This window comes from Oncorhynchus gorbuscha, linkage group LG22 (genome assembly GCF_021184085.1).
Source record: "Oncorhynchus gorbuscha isolate QuinsamMale2020 ecotype Even-year linkage group LG22, OgorEven_v1.0, whole genome shotgun sequence".
NCBI classification, from domain to species: Eukaryota; Metazoa; Chordata; class Actinopteri; order Salmoniformes; family Salmonidae; genus Oncorhynchus; species Oncorhynchus gorbuscha.
This window is the reverse complement of record NC_060194.1, coordinates 22835317-22853515: the sequence shown is the minus strand read 5'-3', so window position 1 is coordinate 22853515 and position 18199 is coordinate 22835317. Positions and strand designations below refer to the sequence as shown.

At 41.3% G+C, this 18199-nt stretch overlaps 1 protein-coding gene across 4 annotated transcripts in view; it reads right to left on the bottom strand.

Annotated features, from left to right (window-relative positions):
* Positions 1–18199, bottom strand: part of dlgap1a (discs, large (Drosophila) homolog-associated protein 1a) — a 110213-nt gene that overhangs the window by 71626 nt on the left and 20388 nt on the right. For all 4 annotated transcript variants that reach the window (XM_046322468.1, XM_046322471.1, XM_046322469.1 and 1 more), the window contains exon 2: positions 6429–6509. The gene's annotated coding sequence lies outside the window, so the exon portion shown is untranslated. The remainder of the gene's footprint in view (positions 1–6428; positions 6510–18199) is intronic.

Here is an 18199-nt window from a genome sequence, read left to right as displayed (position 1 = left end):
TACTATACAATCAGATCTCTGCCCCTCCCCCCAACAACACCACTAGAAGACCAAAAATGACTCTTAAAATTTAATGAGCAGTGTTTCTGCCAGGGGGAAATGGAGCACAGATTCCAAGTGATTGCCTTTCGCACCACGTATCTTACCTTCTGGTGCACTTAGTCAAAAAAATCCCAGCTGAAAATGCTGGAAGCAAGAGTTTTATTTTCCTTCTTTCGTTTTTTAACCATAGACCCCCCCCCCCCCCCCCAGTGGACAGTGGACAGTGGAAAAGCCCTCTGATGTTCACTTATGGGTCCGCACCACTATATTCTTCAAACTGACTAGAGAATGCTGCCCTGCTGTGGTTCTGATCAGACAGCCTTTGAGTACTTACACCCCCCCCCACCCCTCCTCTCCTCTCTAGCTCTCCAGCTTTGTGTCAGTGTGTCAGGGATCAAAGCTTGTTTCTTTACTCCATGTTACTCCATGTTGTTGCAGATTTGTTTCCAATTTAGTTTGTTCCTAATCCCAGGGTATCATGATCTCCATTTCATCAACAGCTACTATTTGTTGTTTAGCTGCAGGCTTTCCCTTCAAAACAAAACATCATATTTGGTATTCTCATGGCATTGGTTGCGGTGAAATGAGAGCTCAATACTGCACGTAGAAGAAGATCATCCAGACACATGTGCAGTGTGAGGTCACTGGCCTCTCTCCCTGCCTGTGTCCTAAATAGCACCCTATTCCCTACTTAGTGCACTACTGTTGACCAGGCTGTCCCATCCTGCTGCAGAGCCTCTGTGCGTCACTTTGCTCCTGTTGTCTGTCTGTTGTCTCTCACTCACATGTGTTACACTAGTCACTTTAATAATGTCACTTGAAGAATGTTTACATGTCTCACATTAGTCATCTCATATATATATACTATATACTGTATCTTTCACTATCAATTCTTCACTATCTATTGCATCTTAGCAGCTCAGTCACTGCTCATCCCTACATTTTATACTAATACAGTTTACAAACTCTAAGTTGACTGTGCCTTTAAACAGCTTGGAAGATTCCAGAAAATTATGTCATTGCTTTAGAAGCTTCTGATAGGCTAATTGACATCATTTCAGTCAATACATACCTGTGGATGTATTTCAAGGCCTACCTTCAAACTCAGTGCCTCTTTGCTTGACATCATGGAAAAATCAAAAGAAATCAGCCAAGACCTCAGAAAGGAAATTGTAGACCTCCACAAGTCTGGTTCATCCTTGGGAGCAATTTCCAAACACCCGAAGGAACCGTGTTCATCTGTACAAACAATAGTGCGCAAGTATAAACACCATGGGACCATGTAGACGTTATACCGCTCAGGAAGGGGGTGCGCGTTCTGTCTCCTAGAGATGAACATAGTTTCAATCCCAGAAACACAGCAAATAACCTTGTGAAGATGCTGGAGGAAACAGGTACAAAAATATCTACAGTGGGGCAAAAAAGTATTTAATCAGCCACCGATTGTGCAAGTTCTCCCACTTAAAAAGATGAGAGAGGCCTGTAATTTTCATCATAGGTACAATCCAGAAAATCACATTGTATGATTTTTAATGAATTTATTTGCAAATTATGGTGGAAAATAAGTATTTGGTCACCTACAAACAAGCAAAATTTCTGACTCTCACAGACCTGTAACTTCTTCTTTAAGAGGCTCCTCTGTCCTCCACTCGTTACCTGTATTAATGGCACCTGTTTGAACTTGTTATCAGTATAAACGACACCTGTCCACAACCTCAAACAGGTCACACTCCAAACTCCACTATGTCCAAGACCAAAGAGCTGTCAAAGGACACCATAGACAAAATTGTAGACCTGCACCAGGCTGGGAAGACTGAATCTGCAATAGGTAAGTAGCTTGGTTTGAAGAATTCAACTGTGGGAGCAATTATTAGGAAATAGAAGACATACAAGACCACTGATAATTTCCCTCGATCTGGGACTCCACACAAGATCTCACCCCGTGGGGTCAAAATGATCACAAGAACGGTGAGCAAAAATCCCAGAACCACACGAGGGGACCCAGTGAATGACCTGCAGAGAGCTGGGACCAAAGTAACAAAGCCTACCATCAGCAAGGGCATTGAAGATGAAACGTGGCTGGGTCTTTCAGCATGACAATGATCCCAAACACACCGCCCGGGCAACAAAGGAGTGGCTTCGTAAGAAGCATTTCAAGGTCCTGGAGTGGCCTAGCCAGTCTCCAGATCTCAACCCCATAGAAAATCTTTGGAGGGAGTTGAAAGTCCGTGTTGCCCATCAACAGCCCCAAAACATCACTGCTCTAGAGGAGGTCTGTATGGAGGAATGGGCCAAAATACCAGCAACAGTGTGTGAAAACCTTGTGAAGACTTACAGCAAACGTTTGACCTCTGTCATTGCCAACAAAGGGTATATAACAAAGTATTGAGATACACTTTTGTTACTGACCATATGCTTATTTTCCACCATAATTTGCAAATAAATTCATAAAAAATCCTACAATGTGATTTTCTGGATTTCTTTTCCTCATTTTGTCTGTCATAGTGGAAGTGTACCTATGATGAAAATTACAGGCCTCTCTCATCTTTTTAAGTGGGAGAACTTGCACAATTGGTGGCTGACTAAATTATTTTTTGCCCCACTGTATATCCACAGTAAAACGAGTCCTATATCGACATAACCTGAAAGGACGCTCAGCAGGGAAGAAGCCACTGCTCCAAAACCACCATAAAAAAGCCAGACTACGGTTTGCAACTGCACGTGAGGACATTTTTTTGGAGAAATGTCCTCTGGTCTGATGAAACAAAAATAGAACTGTTTGGCAATAATGACCATCGTTATGGTTGGAGGAAAAAGGGGGAGGCTTGGAAACCGAAGAAAACCATCCCAACCGTGAAGCATGGTGTGGCAGCATCATGTTGTGGGGTTGCTTTGCTGCAGGAGAAACTGGTGCACTTCACAAAATAGATGACATCATGAGGCAGGAAAATTATGTGGATATATTGAAGCAACATCTCAAGACAACAGTCAGGATGTTAAAGCTTGGTAGCAAATGTGTCTTCCAAATGGACAATGACCCCAAGCATACTTCCAAAGTTGTGGCAAAATGGCTTAAGGACAACAAAGTCAAGGTATTGGAGTGGCCATCACAAAGCCCTGACCTCAATCCCATAGAAAATGTGTGGGCAGAACTAAAAAAGAGTATGCGAGCAAAGAGGACTACAAACCTGACTCAGTTACACCAGCTCTGTCAGGAGGAATGGGCCAAAACCACCCAACTTATTGTGGGAAGCTTGTGGAAGGCTACCTGAAATGTTTGACCCAAGTTAAACTATTTATAGGCAATGCTACCAAATATTAATTGAGTGTATGTAAACTTCTGACCCACTGGGAATGCGATGAAAGAAATAAAAGCTGAAATAAATAATTCTCTCTACTATTATTCTGACATTTCACATTCTTAAAATAAAGTGGTGATCCTATCTGACCTAAGGCCAGGAATTTTTACTTGGATTAAATGTCAGGAATTGTGAAAAACTGAGTTTAAATGTATTTGGCTAAGGTGTATGTAAACTTCCGACTTCAACTGTCAATTCTTATCCTATTCCTCTACTAGATTGTATGTATTAGGTTTTGTTGTGGAATTTGTTAGATATTAGGTTTTGTTGTCGAATTGTTATATATTTTCTGTTAGATACCGCTTCACTGTTGGATCTAGAAGCATAAGCATTTCGCAAAACTTGCAATAACATCTGCTAACCATGTGTATGTGACCAATATAAAATGATATGATTTGATTTAATTAAATTAAATTTGCTGCATCATGATTGGCTGAAAGCGATACACAACCTTCAGGACTGAATGGAGAATGTTCTAGGTATGAACCGGTCCAAAGCGGATACGAGTGTATTGCCGGCTGCATACAATGCTTTTGGACAGTAAGGTGAAACGATTCGATATCACCATCAATTATTTTCAGTGTGAGATTTGCAGTAACTACAAAATCTAAGTAAAAACCAAGGCTATGTTCCACTATGTTTTGACTGCAGTTACCCGCTCTGCCATAAGAGAAGTAACTAAGTAACTATTGAAACAGTGAAACAGAAAAATTGCTTTAAAGTTTATTTACTGTCCAGCCAAATATGTTGTAGGCAGACAAGTGAGAATGCACTGATGTATCATTTACATTTACATTTAAGTCATTTAGCAGACGCTCTTATCCATGTTTTATGCCTATCAAGCATGAGCACTGATGTGACCTATGACCACTAAGTCAAATAAATGACTATACAAAGTCAAACAGAAAAACAATAAGAAAGTTGGATGAACACATTAACAGATTATAGATAATTCACAAAATGAAATATTACTTTTTAAGTATATACATTATGCGTGATGAAATAGTCCTTACCTTATGGTGAAAAAAATTAATGAGGGTTACAACAATACAACCTTCAAAACATGAAAACATAACTACATGAAACCATTAAATACAGTTGGAATGTATTTAGAACTCACAAGCTGTTTCCATCAAACAGAAAAACAACAAGAAATTTGGATAAACACATTTAGATTGTAGACACTGTACTTTGCCTTTGAATTAGTCATATACAGTGCATTCAGAAAGTATTCAGAACTCTTGACTTTTTCCACATTGTGTTATGTTACAGCCTTATTCTAAAATTAATTAAATTGTTTATCTCCCCTGTTCAATCTACACACAATAGCCCATAATGACATAGCAAAAACACATCAGACCCTTGACTCAGTACTTTGTTGAAGCTTCTTTGGCAGCAATTACAGCCTTGAGTCTTCTTGGGTATGATGCTACAATCTTGGCACACCTGTATTTGGGGAGTTTCTCCCATTATTCTCTGCAGATCCTCTCAAGCTCTGCCAGGTTGGATGGGGAGCATCGCTGCGCAGCTATTTTCAGGTCTCTCCAGAGATGTTTGATCGGTTTCAAGTCCGGGCTCTGGCTGGGCCACTCAAGGACATTCAGAGACTTGTCCTAAAGCCACACCTGCGTTGTCTTGGCTGTGTGCTTAGGGTTGTTGTCCTGTTGGAAGGTGAACCTTCGCCCCAGTCCTGAGCGCTCTGGAGCAGGTTTTCATCTAGGAGCTCTCTGTACTTTGCTCTGTTCATCTTTCCATGGATCCTGACTAGTCTCCCAGTCCCTGCTGCTGAAAAACATCCCCACAGCATGATTCTGCCACCACCATGCTTCAATGTAGGGTGTGGTTTCAGGTTTCCTCCAGACGTGACGCTTGGCATTCAGGCCAAAGACTTCAATCTTGGTTTCATCAGACCAAAGAGTCTTGTTTCTCATGGTCTGAGAGTCCTTTAGGTGCCTTCTAGCAAACTCCAAGTGGGCTGTCATGTGCCTTTTACTGAAGAGTGGCTTCTGTCTGGCCACTACCAAAAATACTTAATTGGTGGAGTGCTGTAGAGATGGTTGTCCTTCTGGAAGCTTCTACCATCTCTACAGAGGAACTCTGGAGCTCTGTCAGAGTGACCAAGGCCCTTCTCTCCTGATTGCTCAGTTTGGCTGGGCGGCCAGCTCTAGGAAGGGTCTTGGTGGTTCCAAACTTCTTCCATTTAAGAATGATGGAGGCCACTCTGTTCTTAGGGACCTTCAATGCTGCATACATCTTTTGGTACCCTTCCCCAGATATATGTCTAGAGACAATCCTGTCTCTGAGCTCTACGGACAATTATTTTGACCTCATGGCTTGTTTTTTTCTTTGACATAAACTGTCAACTGTGGGACATTATATAGACAGGTGTGTGCCATTCCAACTCATGTCTAATCAATTGAATTTACCACAGGTGCCCTAATCAAGTTGTAGAAACATCTCAAGGATGATCAATGGAAACAGGATGCACCTGTGCTCAATTTCGACTCTGATAGTAAAGGGGCCTGAATATGTATGTAAATAAGGTATGTCTGTTTTTATTTTTAATACATTTGCTAAAATGTCTAAAAACCTGTTTTTGCTTTGTCATTATGGGATATTGTGTGTAGATTGAGGAACATGTGTTATTTAAACCATTTTAGAATAAGGCTATAACGTAACAAAATGTGGGAAAAGTCAAGTGGTCTGAATAATTTCCAAATGCACTGTTGTTGTTTAAGGTCATACAATGGCAGAGCTTTGTATCTGCATTTTAGGGTTCATAGGTCAAATCAGTGGTCAAGGTCAATGTGCATTAAAATGACTTCATAATAAGATGATACACCAGTGCATTATCACTTATCTACCTACAACATACATGACTGGTTACAAAAAAAATGTAAAGCCATTTGTCTGTTTCACTGTTGGCGTAGTTACTGCATTTGTCCTTTGTAGGGCAGTATAGATTTCTGTAGGCATGTCAATAAAAGCAAAACAAACATTGGATTAACCGTTCATAATCCTACTCACCCTCTTCAATTCCCCATCTTAGATTGTTGTCTGGAAGGCATTGGAATCCCTGTGTGTTAGCCTTCACACCAATACAGTCCACTGGAAAGGACAAAAGAAAACAAACAGAAAGGGTCATTTCATTAAGATTTATTAGAAGTGTCTCATCAAACAATGCACTGGCTATTTTTCCATTTTATAAAGTTAAATCAATTAAGGTTATTTTCAGTTCAGATGCCACAGGGGTCACACCGAGCAAGTTGTGCAATCAGAAATCCTGAAGTCATAGCTACAGTAAACACTCTGACACTTGAATTCCTTCACGCTCATTTGGCCAGCTACATTACAGTAGTTCATACAGAGATACCACAGTGAAATGGCTTTTTCAACTGTCCTTCACAGCCCTTTGATCTGAAGAAGGAGCTATGAGCACAATTTGAGATAAGCTCCAGCTTCAACCCAAGGTCAAAAAAGAACATTTCCCTGATTACACATCGCCAGTCCCCCTAGCCCTAGGAAGTAACACAGCACACGCTGTTCTGGCAACATCGTTATTCACACAGACAAGCATCATTGGCTTTGATCATTAGATGTTATCTTTGATGAGACTCCATAACAGAAACTCGTAAACTGCCAGCAAAAAGAGGATGTAATGACTTTGAATGCAGTGTTGATTTCTCAGATGAGCCAAACTTATGGTGTGTGCTGTGATTCTTTCTATTTCCAATCCCCCCCCACCACCACCACACACACACACACACACACCACACACACTCAAATGTATATGTACACGCACGTACTTAGGACAACTTAGATTCCAGCTGCATCTCATAAAATAGCAAATAGCTTTGGATGTGTGCATATGGGCATGTCAAATCATTGTACTACCATCCTGGGTTTACTGAGTGCATTATACAGTGGAGTGTGCTAGTGCAAACTACTTTGCTGCCATCAAGCGATTATAATAGGCTAAAGACCAGGTGCTTGAGTGCAGCACATGGAGGTCACATGGTTATGCCCATAGAGCTTTACACTGAGTGTTGAAACATTAAGAACACTTTCTCTTTCCATGACATAGACTGAGCAGGTGAATCCAGGTAAAAGCTATGATCCCTATTTGATGTCACCTGTTAAATCCACCTCAATCAGTGTAGATGCAGGGGAGGAGACAGGTCAAATAAATATTTTTAAACCCCAGACAATTGAGACATGGATTGTGTATGTGTGCCATTCAGAGAGTGAATGGGCAAGGCAAAAGATGAATGTGCCTTTGAATGGGGTATGGTAGTAGGTGCCAGGTGCAGCGGTTTGAGTGTGTCAAGAACTGCAACGCTGCTGAGTTTTTTAAGCTCAACAGTTTCCTGTATGTATCAAGAATAGTCCACCACCCAAAGGACATTCAGGGGGGGCATGTAGCCTAGTGGTTAGAGCATTGGGCCAGTAACAGAAAGGTTGCTGGATCAAATCCCAGAGCTGACAAGGGAAAGATCTGTCATTCTACCCCTGAACAACCCACTGTTCCCCGGAAGGCCATCATTGCTTAAATACAAAGCTGTGGGATTCATATGAGCCATATGACCCTGTGGAATGCTTTTGACACATTTACATTTAAGTCATTTAGCAGACGCTCTTATCCATAACCCGATGAATTGAGGCTATTCTTAGGGCAGAAGAAGGGGCAGCTCAACACTTAGAAGGTGTTCTTAATGTTTTGTTCACTCATGTTCTATATCTATGGTTATGCTGTGCAAAATAGTGCATACGAAAACTCAGAAACTGTGTATACCTATAATTAAAATGTATATAAAACCTTTTATCTTTGCAACATTCCACCCACACCTCCAACCTACCCTCTCATGTCGTGCTTTGACCAGATCTATTCTACCAGACTTCATTTATTAAATTCATGCTTAATGTAAAAATCATGTTTGACAAGGTGGGAAGTAGACTCCCTATCTCTCTCTTTTCACTGGCTATCAAAATGCATATAGAGCAGATGGCTAATTCAATTGTCAGCCATTTGCAGCCCTTATTGTTATGCCTGATTGCCAGCATCAAGGCTCTATGATTGATGAGGATGAGTTATGAGCCTCTATCAATTACCTCATGTGATGAGGCAGTTTTCCTCTCTCTCTCTCTCTCTCTCTCTCTCTCTCTCTCTCTCTCTCTCTCTCTCTCTCTCTCTCTCTCTCTCTCTCTCTCTCTCTCTCTCTCTCTCTCTCCTCCCTCCTCCCCCTCCCCTCCCCTCCCCTCCCTCCCTATCTCCCTCTGCTGCAGCCCCAGCCTCAGTCACCAGGACCCTGGAATAAGCTGGGGAATATTAAACCAGTATGAGAAGATACAGCAGAGGATCGGTGAGGAGTAGAGCAGAGCAGCCAGGGCCCTTAATGTATGCCACTGCCTAAGGGGCTGGGGGAACAAATGACTGCGGGTGGATAATGCAATATGTTCAGATTTGAAGGGACACGGGTTGAATTTCACTGGGAGATTGAAGGTCTGCTACTATGGCACAGGAAAGAATGGATGAGGGTGTCGTAAGGTGAAGAGATTGGGGTTGTGTTTAAAAGTAAACTTCCAATAGACTTTGGAGGTAGTAGTAATAGAAGCTCTTGTTGTGTGCTATGTCAGAACACGAGAAGGGAAGCGGAAGGAGATTCTTCCACTTGTTCTCTGCCCTGATTGGCCTCCTGCTTTAAGCTGTTCCAATATGGCCGTCTCGTAACACTTATCCTCTGTGCTTTCGCTTCTGTGTTATGTGACAATCTGAGTGAATGTGAAATCACACCAAAGCCTCGGTATGTCGGTTGTTGGGAAGTGTTTGAAATGAAACCTCCCGTGGCGGCGGCGGTTTAAAGAACAGCTTAGCAATGGCCTCAGGAAAGCATAAGGTGGGTAACATTCAAAGTGAATTAAAATGTAATTTTCGGCTATTAGCTGGCGAGGAGAAAGGAGGCAGAGAGAGAGCAATGTGGCAGACAGAGCAGTTTAAAGCAGAACGGAACTGAATGCAAAAGCATATTGCAGCTGCTGATAATCGTTGTGCTGAAAGTAGTCAGATGTTGATAATGGTCTCTCTCTCCTCAGGGTTGATATTACAGGCAGCACTTCATCATCTGCACACGAGTGATTTGTGGCACTGTTGTTTCACAAACTAATTTGTTTGTCAGAGTTAATTTGTCACTCTTGACTGGCAAAAAAGAGAGTCTTTTGCAATCGAAACAATAAGAGTCAAAGTTGCTGACTTGAAATTGGCTTATCCAACCACTCTGACAAACACACACTAAGAATGAGTTTGCATGTCGCATGCAAATCTTTCTGCCTATAATTTACCTGACAATGATTTTCATATTTTACATACAGTTGAAGTCGAAAGTTTACATACACCTTAGCCAAATACATTTCAACTCAGTTTTTCACAATTCCTGACATTTAATCCTAGTAAAAATTCCCTGTCGTAGGTCAGATAGGATCATGACTTTATTTTAAGAATGTGAAATGTCAGAATAATATTTCAGCTTTTATTTCTTTCATCACATTCCCAGTGGGTCAGAAGTTTACATACACTCAATTAGTATTTGGTAGCATTGCCTTTAAATTGCTTAACTTGGGTCAAACATTTCTGGTAGCCTTCCACAACACAAGCTTCCCACAATAAGTTGGGTGAATTTTGGCCCATTCCCCCGGACAGAGCTGGTGTAACTGAGTCAGGATTGTAGGCCTCCTTGCTCGTACATACTTTATCAGTTCTGCCCACATATTTTCTATAGGATTGAGGTCAGGGCTTTGTGATGGCCACTCCAATACCTTGACTTTGATGTCCTTAAGCCATGTTGCCGCAACTTTGGAAGTATGCTTGGGGTCATTGTTCATTTGGAAGACCCATTTGCGACCAAGCTTTAAATTCCTGACTGATGTCTTGAGATGTTGTTTCAATATATCAATGTAATTTTCCTTCCTCATGACTCTAACTATTTTGTGAAGTGCACCAGTCCTTCCTGCAGCAAAGCATCCCCACGACATGATTCTGTCACCCCCGTGTTTCACGGTTGGGATGGTGTTCTTTGGCTTGCAAGCCTCCCCATTGTTCCTTCAAACAAAACGATGGTCATTAGGGCCAAACAGTTCTATTTTTGTTTTATCAGACCAGAGGACATTTCTCCAAAAAGTACGATCTTTGTCCCCATGTGCAGTTGCAAACCATAGTCTGGATTTTTTTATGGCGGTTTTGGAGCAGTGGCTTCTTCCTTGCTGAGCTGTCTTTCAGGTTATGGCGATATAGGACTTGTTTTTACTGTGGATATAGATGCTTTTGTACCTGTTTCCTCCAGCATCTTCACGAGGTCCTTTGCTGTTGTTCTGAGATTGATTTGCACTTTTTGCACCAACCTACATTAATCTCTAGGAGACACGTGGTGTTTGGACTTGCATACTATTGTTTGTACAGATGAACGTGGTATCTTCAGGTGTTTGGAAATTGCTCCCAAGGATGAACCAGACTTGTGGAGGTCTACAATTTTCTTTCTGAGGTCTTGGCTGATTTCTTTTGATTTTCCCATGATGTCAAGCAAAGAGGCACTGAGTTTGAAGGTAAGCCTTGAAATACATCCACAGGTACACCTCCGATTGACTGAAATTATATCAATTAGCCAATCAGAAGCTTCTAAAGCCATGAAATCATTTTCTAGAATTTTCCAAGCTGTTTAAAGGCACAGTCAACTTAGTGTATGTAAACTTCAGACCCACTGGAATTGTGATAAAGTGAATTATAAGTGAAATAATCTGTCTGTAAACAATTGTTAGAAAAATGAAAAAAGTAGATGTCCTAACCGCCTTGCCAAAACTATTGTTTATTTACAAGACATTTGTGGAGTGGTTGAAAAACAAGTTTTAATGACTCCAACCTAAAGTGTATGTACACTTCTAACTTCAACTGTACATTTCCTTGATAAGCTTTGTGAATGAACAACAGCGACGGATATGTGGTTATCGGATATAGTAGAATGTGGTTCTCGGATATTGTTGAAATACAATGGTGAAAAGGTATTCCGAACTGTATCTCTATCCTGTGTCAGTGATTCTAATTCCTTTCCCCGTACTCTGCTCTACAGGCTTTTCCAACCACCTTTTGCTAATGAATGTTCATGATTCATGTAGCAATTACTGATGCAATTAACATCATTCATGGAGGTAAGACATCACATACATCATTAGTGGGTTTGTTAATCATCCCATAAACAATACAATTAGTCAATATCAGACAGAAGTAACATGCAATAGGTCAGTCTGTAAAATGCGAATGCTAGCCTTTGAAGGACACAAGGTGAGCTACCTGCGAACTATAGAAACTAATGAAAAGGGATTCTTGCCCCACAAGTTCCACAACATACTAAATAACCCCACAAAATGTTACATCCAGCGTCCAAACCCAAAACACATATCTGCTAGCTTGATGCGCACTGCACATTGATGATATGGTTCAGTACCAGCAGGAGAAGAATGTGGGAATGAGAACACACAGCTATGTGCTTTCTCTCTGACAGCTGTTTATTCAGTGGGGGAGTTTATGTGGGGTTAGGTTGGGCGTTTACTGAACATCCGGAGAAGATCTGTCAGAAAGCTGTCCCTCAAGGACCCAATGGGGAAGTGCACTGTGAATTCAGGATCAATAGGTCTCTTAGTCTCTGCTGGATGACTAAGAGAGAGAGAGAATAGGTGCCTCTCCTGGGGATGTCATAGTCTGGGTGATGGGGATGGTTTCACCACCGTAACTGTTAGAAACTGAGGGTGGGCTTTGACACTTAGAAGGCAGTCAGGCTGGCAGACTATCAATAGTTTACTACATTTAGGGAGTCTGTAAACTGAGCAGCCCGACCATACTGCCGCTTCCTGACATACATTTCCCAAATATTGACATGCAACATCAACAGCAAATTCATGAGATCTGCCATGCAATATCCAATGTCAGAAAAACGTATAGCCTTACAACTGAGTTCGAAAGCAAGGTTTACTTTGAGGAAGAATTTGCCTGTAGCTCCTTTGACCCTTGAGCAGCTAATACCATAATCCGTCCTTTCCTTCAACCAACTCCAGGACCAAGAACGAAACTTAACACCTGAAAGCATTGTCTAGCTAGGCTACATGGTGAAGACTCATTAAGTTAAATAATGACAAATACAGAACGTGATGCAACTGTAGCCTAGTTCTCTGACTTTATGCAAACACGCTGTACCCAAAAATAAGAGAGAGGAAGAGAACATGAATGATGACTGAGACGCTCCCCTGAGAGGTAGCAGCTCGCTCTCTCGCTCGCTCTCTGATCCACCACAGAGAGACAAGCACTGAGGAAATTATGCAGACTCTATCACTTCCACATAGACATACTTCCCACCTCCGTAAGGAATTTTCCGTAATCCACGGCCATCAAATAAAATTCCCTCTCCAAGCTTAAAGAGTCAGTTGTGGTTAGAGCTATCCCAAAGGAAACTAAGGACCCCCCCCCAGTCCCCAAAGACTAATTCATAATGCTTCTCACTCCCTTAGTACTTATTAGTTTAAACACATTCATCTTTTTAATTAGGATGGGTCATAAGAGCTTTGCATCTCATAGTTGAGCTGTTATTCCCCAATAGAATATTAAGAGAACATTCTCGCTTCGAAAAAAATATGCTATGCCAACCTAATAGGGTTTTTCTGTTGCTCTCATAGGAGTTCCCTTTGAAGAACCATTTTTGGTTCCAGGTAGAAACCTTTTGGGTTCCATGTAGAACCCATTAACAGAGGGTTCTACATGGAACCCCAAAGTGCTCTACCTGGAACCAAAAAGGGTTCTCTCCTATGGGGACAGCTGAAGAACCCTTTTGGAACCCTTTTTTCTACGAGTGTAGCCTAAATTAAAATCTGAAAGGTTTCTCACCACTATCTCTTATCTCTCCAGACAAACTGGACATAGAGTTCAACCCTTGTAATAGCCTAGATTAATCACATCAGCTCTAACCTGAGCCTGCCTGCTGCCATATGTGGGACACTCCACTACCTCACATGCCTGCCTGTCTGTGGATGAGCCAATAGATTCTCTCCTCAACATAGACAAATATTAAACGATGAGTCACATGAAGATCTCTCGGTCTTTGCAGAATAATTCACTTTCTACACGATACAAGGATATTTTTTTATTTCTTGTTAGTTTTTGTTCGACCTTATATTATTTGTTGTATTACATTGTTATTGATTATGGCATTGTTGGGTTTAGAGCTTGCAAGAAAGGCATTTCACTGTACTTGTGAATGTGTGACATTAAAACTAGAAAATTGAAATGTAGGATATACACTCTTATAGGATTAGGAAGGCCTGTGGATAGTCCATTTTTTTGACTGAGCTGGTCTTCAACTGTATAGCTGGTCTTCGACTATGTGCAATAAGACATTACTCCCACACTGGCAATACTGTATTATTAAGGAAATACAACATGCATCATCAGTTACATTTACGCAGGGCCTCACTTTGCAGCCTAAAATGAATAGCAGTCCCCAGCGTGGGAGTGTCTGACGTCATAGAAAGATTAAATACACTACATTTATTTTTTTCATGGGGGGATTTAAAAAAGCTTTGCAGATATTAATATTTTTTATTCCTTTGTATCACCACATTAAACCCAGAATAGTGAAGTACACAGTGTGTATATATAAATAAGAAATTATTCACAAGGTCATGTTTTTAGTAGAATTGTAGAATTGTCTTGACTGGTAGATATAATTTCAGTGTGTAAAACGCAGCAGTGACCAGACAATACTGCACAACTAGTAGGTAGGGTGGCCATCCCTCTACAGTGCAATATATATACACCTGTTCTGAAAGGCCCCAGAGTCTGCAACACCACAAAGCAAGGGGCACCACCATGTACAGATTAGGGTTGGGTTAGAAAAAAATATCAAACAATTTGAACATCCCATGGAGCACCATTAAATCCATTATTAAAAAATGGAAATAATATGGCACCATAACAAACCTGCCAAGAGAGGGCCGCCCACCAAAACCCACAGACCAGGCAAAGAGGGCATTAATCAGAGAGGCAACAAAGAGACCAAAGATAACCCTGAAGGAGCTGCAAAGCTCCACAGCGGAGATTGGAGTATCTGTCCATAGGACGACTTTAAGCCATACACTCCACGGAGCTGGGCTTTATGGAAGAGTGGCCAGAAAAAAAGCCATTGCTTTAAGAAGAAAATAAGCAAACCCGTTTGATATTATCCAAAAGAGATGTGGGAGACTCCCCAAACATATGGAAGAATGTACTCTGGTCAGATGAGACTAAAACTGAGCTTTTTGGCCATCAAGGAAAACGCTATGTCTGGCGCAAACCCAACACCTCCCATCACCCTAGTGAAACTGTAGGTAATAATACTGTATGACTAGTCTCTGACTATGACCTTTGAGCATAGAATCAGTAAATGTCACAGATCCCTACTCTCTAGATGAGGTGATGTCATAGTGTAGAGTTTTCAGCTGCCCAAACCCTATCTAAAAACGGAAAGCTCCCCACCTTCATTTGTAACAACTGTTGATGTCTGGAGCACATGCTTTATAAAATAAATGCGTAAAAGCCAAACTGATTGTTTCAAACTCCTGGATCTGATCCTAGAATCCCATATTTAATCCTAGATTAGGATTAAGAGTGCCTTAAACATGCAAATTGGAATCTGTCCTGTGTCAATGTCCCAAGAAACTGTTAATTTTACTTGTAAAACTGGTATTACTCAATCCCAGTTTTTTAGATCAAATGACATCATGCATTATCTATTGATGCAGATTTGTCTGTTATCACTCGGCCTAAGGAATTTACATTTCCCTCTGTTGGCAATCTGTTGATTAAAGAAACAATGTTAAATCACTTGTTGGGGCAAAGTATTCTTTTGTATTTTTTATTCATCTTTACAAGAAATCTGAAACACAGATTAACATGGATCTAACGTTTACTTATGTCTGTATGTTCCTCAGATCAGCCCATGTGTCACCAGGCCTGGAGTGGTGGGTGCGGTGTCCAATGCAGAGAGCAGAGGATACTGGGGAAACCGACTTTATTAGGTTTCCAAAGCGAACGCCCAAAACAACAGGCGAAAATCGACACGAAATTGTCCCACCCAACACAGGGCACAAACGGACAGGAACACAACACGCACAACCTGACTAACAGAAAAACAAGCCCGCACAAAAACAGGCGGGCCTAACAGGCTTGAATAGACTGAATCAAAAAACAAAATAAGAGACAGGTGCAACCAATAAGACCAAACAAACAGAAAAGGAAAAGGGGATCAGTGGCGGCTAGTAGACCGGCGACGACAACCGCCGAGCGCCTCGTGACACCATGCATATTCCTATAAACTCTCCAAAGCTCTGTACTAAGCATGCTGCAACCGTCCAACTTTCCTCCCTCTCTGCGCTAAACTGATAAGATTTGGAGCTTTAGGGATCTTTCTCTCCGTTTTCACCAGCTGAGAGTGAACAGCTACTATCTGCAGTACATACTGTACTGAGGCCCTCTCCCTGTATCATCTCAGGTTGTTCACTGCAGCTTGACTTCCTGTTCATATTCACTAGCCTTTTGTGACTGGGGGCAGTATTTTCATTTTTGGAAAAATAACGTGCCCGTAGTAAACGGGATATTTTGTCAGGACAAGATGCTAGAATATGCATATAATTGACAGCTTAGGATAGAAAACACTGTGAGTATAACAGAACTGATGTTGCAGGCGAAAGCCTGAGAAAAATCCAATCTGGAAGTGCCTCATGTTTTGAAAGCGCTGCGTTCCAATGCATCCCTATTGAGCAGTGAATGGGCTATCAACCAGATTACTTTTTCTCCGTATTCCCCAAGGGGTCTACAGCATTGTGACGTAGTTTTACGCATTTATGTTGAAGAATACCCGTAAGCGGCTACATTGCGCAAGTGGTCACCTGATGCTCCCAGAGAGATTCTCACGTAAAATACAGAGGTAGACATTATTCCAATCGGTCCTACTGAAAAATGAATTGTCCCGGTGGATATATTATCGAATAGATATTTGAAAAACCTTGAGGATTGATTATAAACAACGTTTGCCATGTTTCTGTCGGAGTTTTCGTGACTGCAATTTCCGTCCGATTTCTCAGCCAAACGTGAAGAACAAACGGAGCTATTTCGCCTACAAAAATAATATTTTTGGAAAAAAGGAACATTGGCTATCTAACTGGGAGTCTCGTGAGTGAAAACATCCGAAGCTCATCAAAGGTAAACGATTGAATTTGATTGCTTTTCTGATTTCCGTGACCAAGTTACCTGCTGCTAGCTGGACAAAATGCTATGCTAGGCTATTGATAAACTTACACAAATGTTTGTCTAGCTTTGGCTGTAAAGCATATTTTGAAAATCTGAGATGACAGGGTGATTAACAAAAGGCTGTAAACTGTGTCTCAATAGATTTCACTTGTGATTTTCATGAATAGGAATATTTTCTAGGAATATTTATGTCCGTTGCGTTATGCTAATCAATGTCAGTCGATGATTACTCTCCCTCATGCGGGATGGGGAGTCACTAGAGGCTAGGAGGGTGACGGATCTGATTAATGGTCGTCTCAGGGTGTGTCCCAAATGGCACCCTATTCATATGTTATTTGGGACATAGACTAAGACATAACCTTGTTGCCGGGCTGGGGACTAAACCTTTTTTCTAGGATGCAAAGAATTCTCGGTGTCAGCTGGAGTGATTCAAGTCAATGCTGCTGTTGGCATAGCCATTCTCTCAGTTAGTCAGAACTACAACTAATGTGGTGACGGCAATCCAACCCCCTCCTCCTTTCTCCTCTTTCCTCTTCCTCCCCCCTCCTACCCCTCCTCTTCTCAGTTCTTCCTTCCCACTCAGCCATCCATTGTGACAGAGCCTAGCTCCCTTTGTAGCTGAGGTTCCTCTGTTCCTCCACCCCTAGCTGCAGTGGCCCAGATACGGTTAACGGATTATTCCTCTGACATCACTGCGTTCCCATGCATTTTCACTGCCTTTTGTGAGGACTGTGACCACTCGTGATCTGTGTGTGTGTTTAAGCCCATGTTCTTGTCCAAAGTGGTCTGACTGCAGTCACTGCACTTTCTCCTTCAATCGGTGAATTTCAAGCAAACAACTGTCGTCTCACAGTAATTGACCGTTAATAAACATGAACAACTCCAGTGTAAATTGCTAAATTGTAATTACTCCGCCACTATTGGCCTATTTATTGCCTTACCTCCTTACTTCATTTGCACACACCGTATATAGGTTTTTCTATTTTGTTATTGACTGTATGTTTGTTTATCCCATGTGTAACTATGTTGTTTTTGTCGCTCTGCTTTGCTTTATCTTGGCCAGGTCGCAGTTGTAAATGAGAACTTGTTCTCAACGGGCCTACCTGGTCAAATAAAGGTGAAATTAAAATGTAATTCAAATAAACACATTTAGATTCTCCTGGCTTCAACACAAGCCACTGATGCAGACCTTTGGAACATCTACAATTTAAAAAGTTTAATAAATACATTTAATATAGCCAACACCATCACAACAAATGTCTAATTTATTTTAGATAGGTCTAAAGAAACATGATATGAAGAAAATGTACTCTATCTCAGAAGAACAGAATAGCATACTCTGAGATGTCCGTATGTTAGGTCCTGATCTGGCTATGCCATATGGCTGTGGGCTACACAAGTTCATTTAGCTGACAAGATTGGCTTAGAATTCCCTGCCATTATTTTATAGTATGAAGAATACAATTAAACGTCGCTGAAT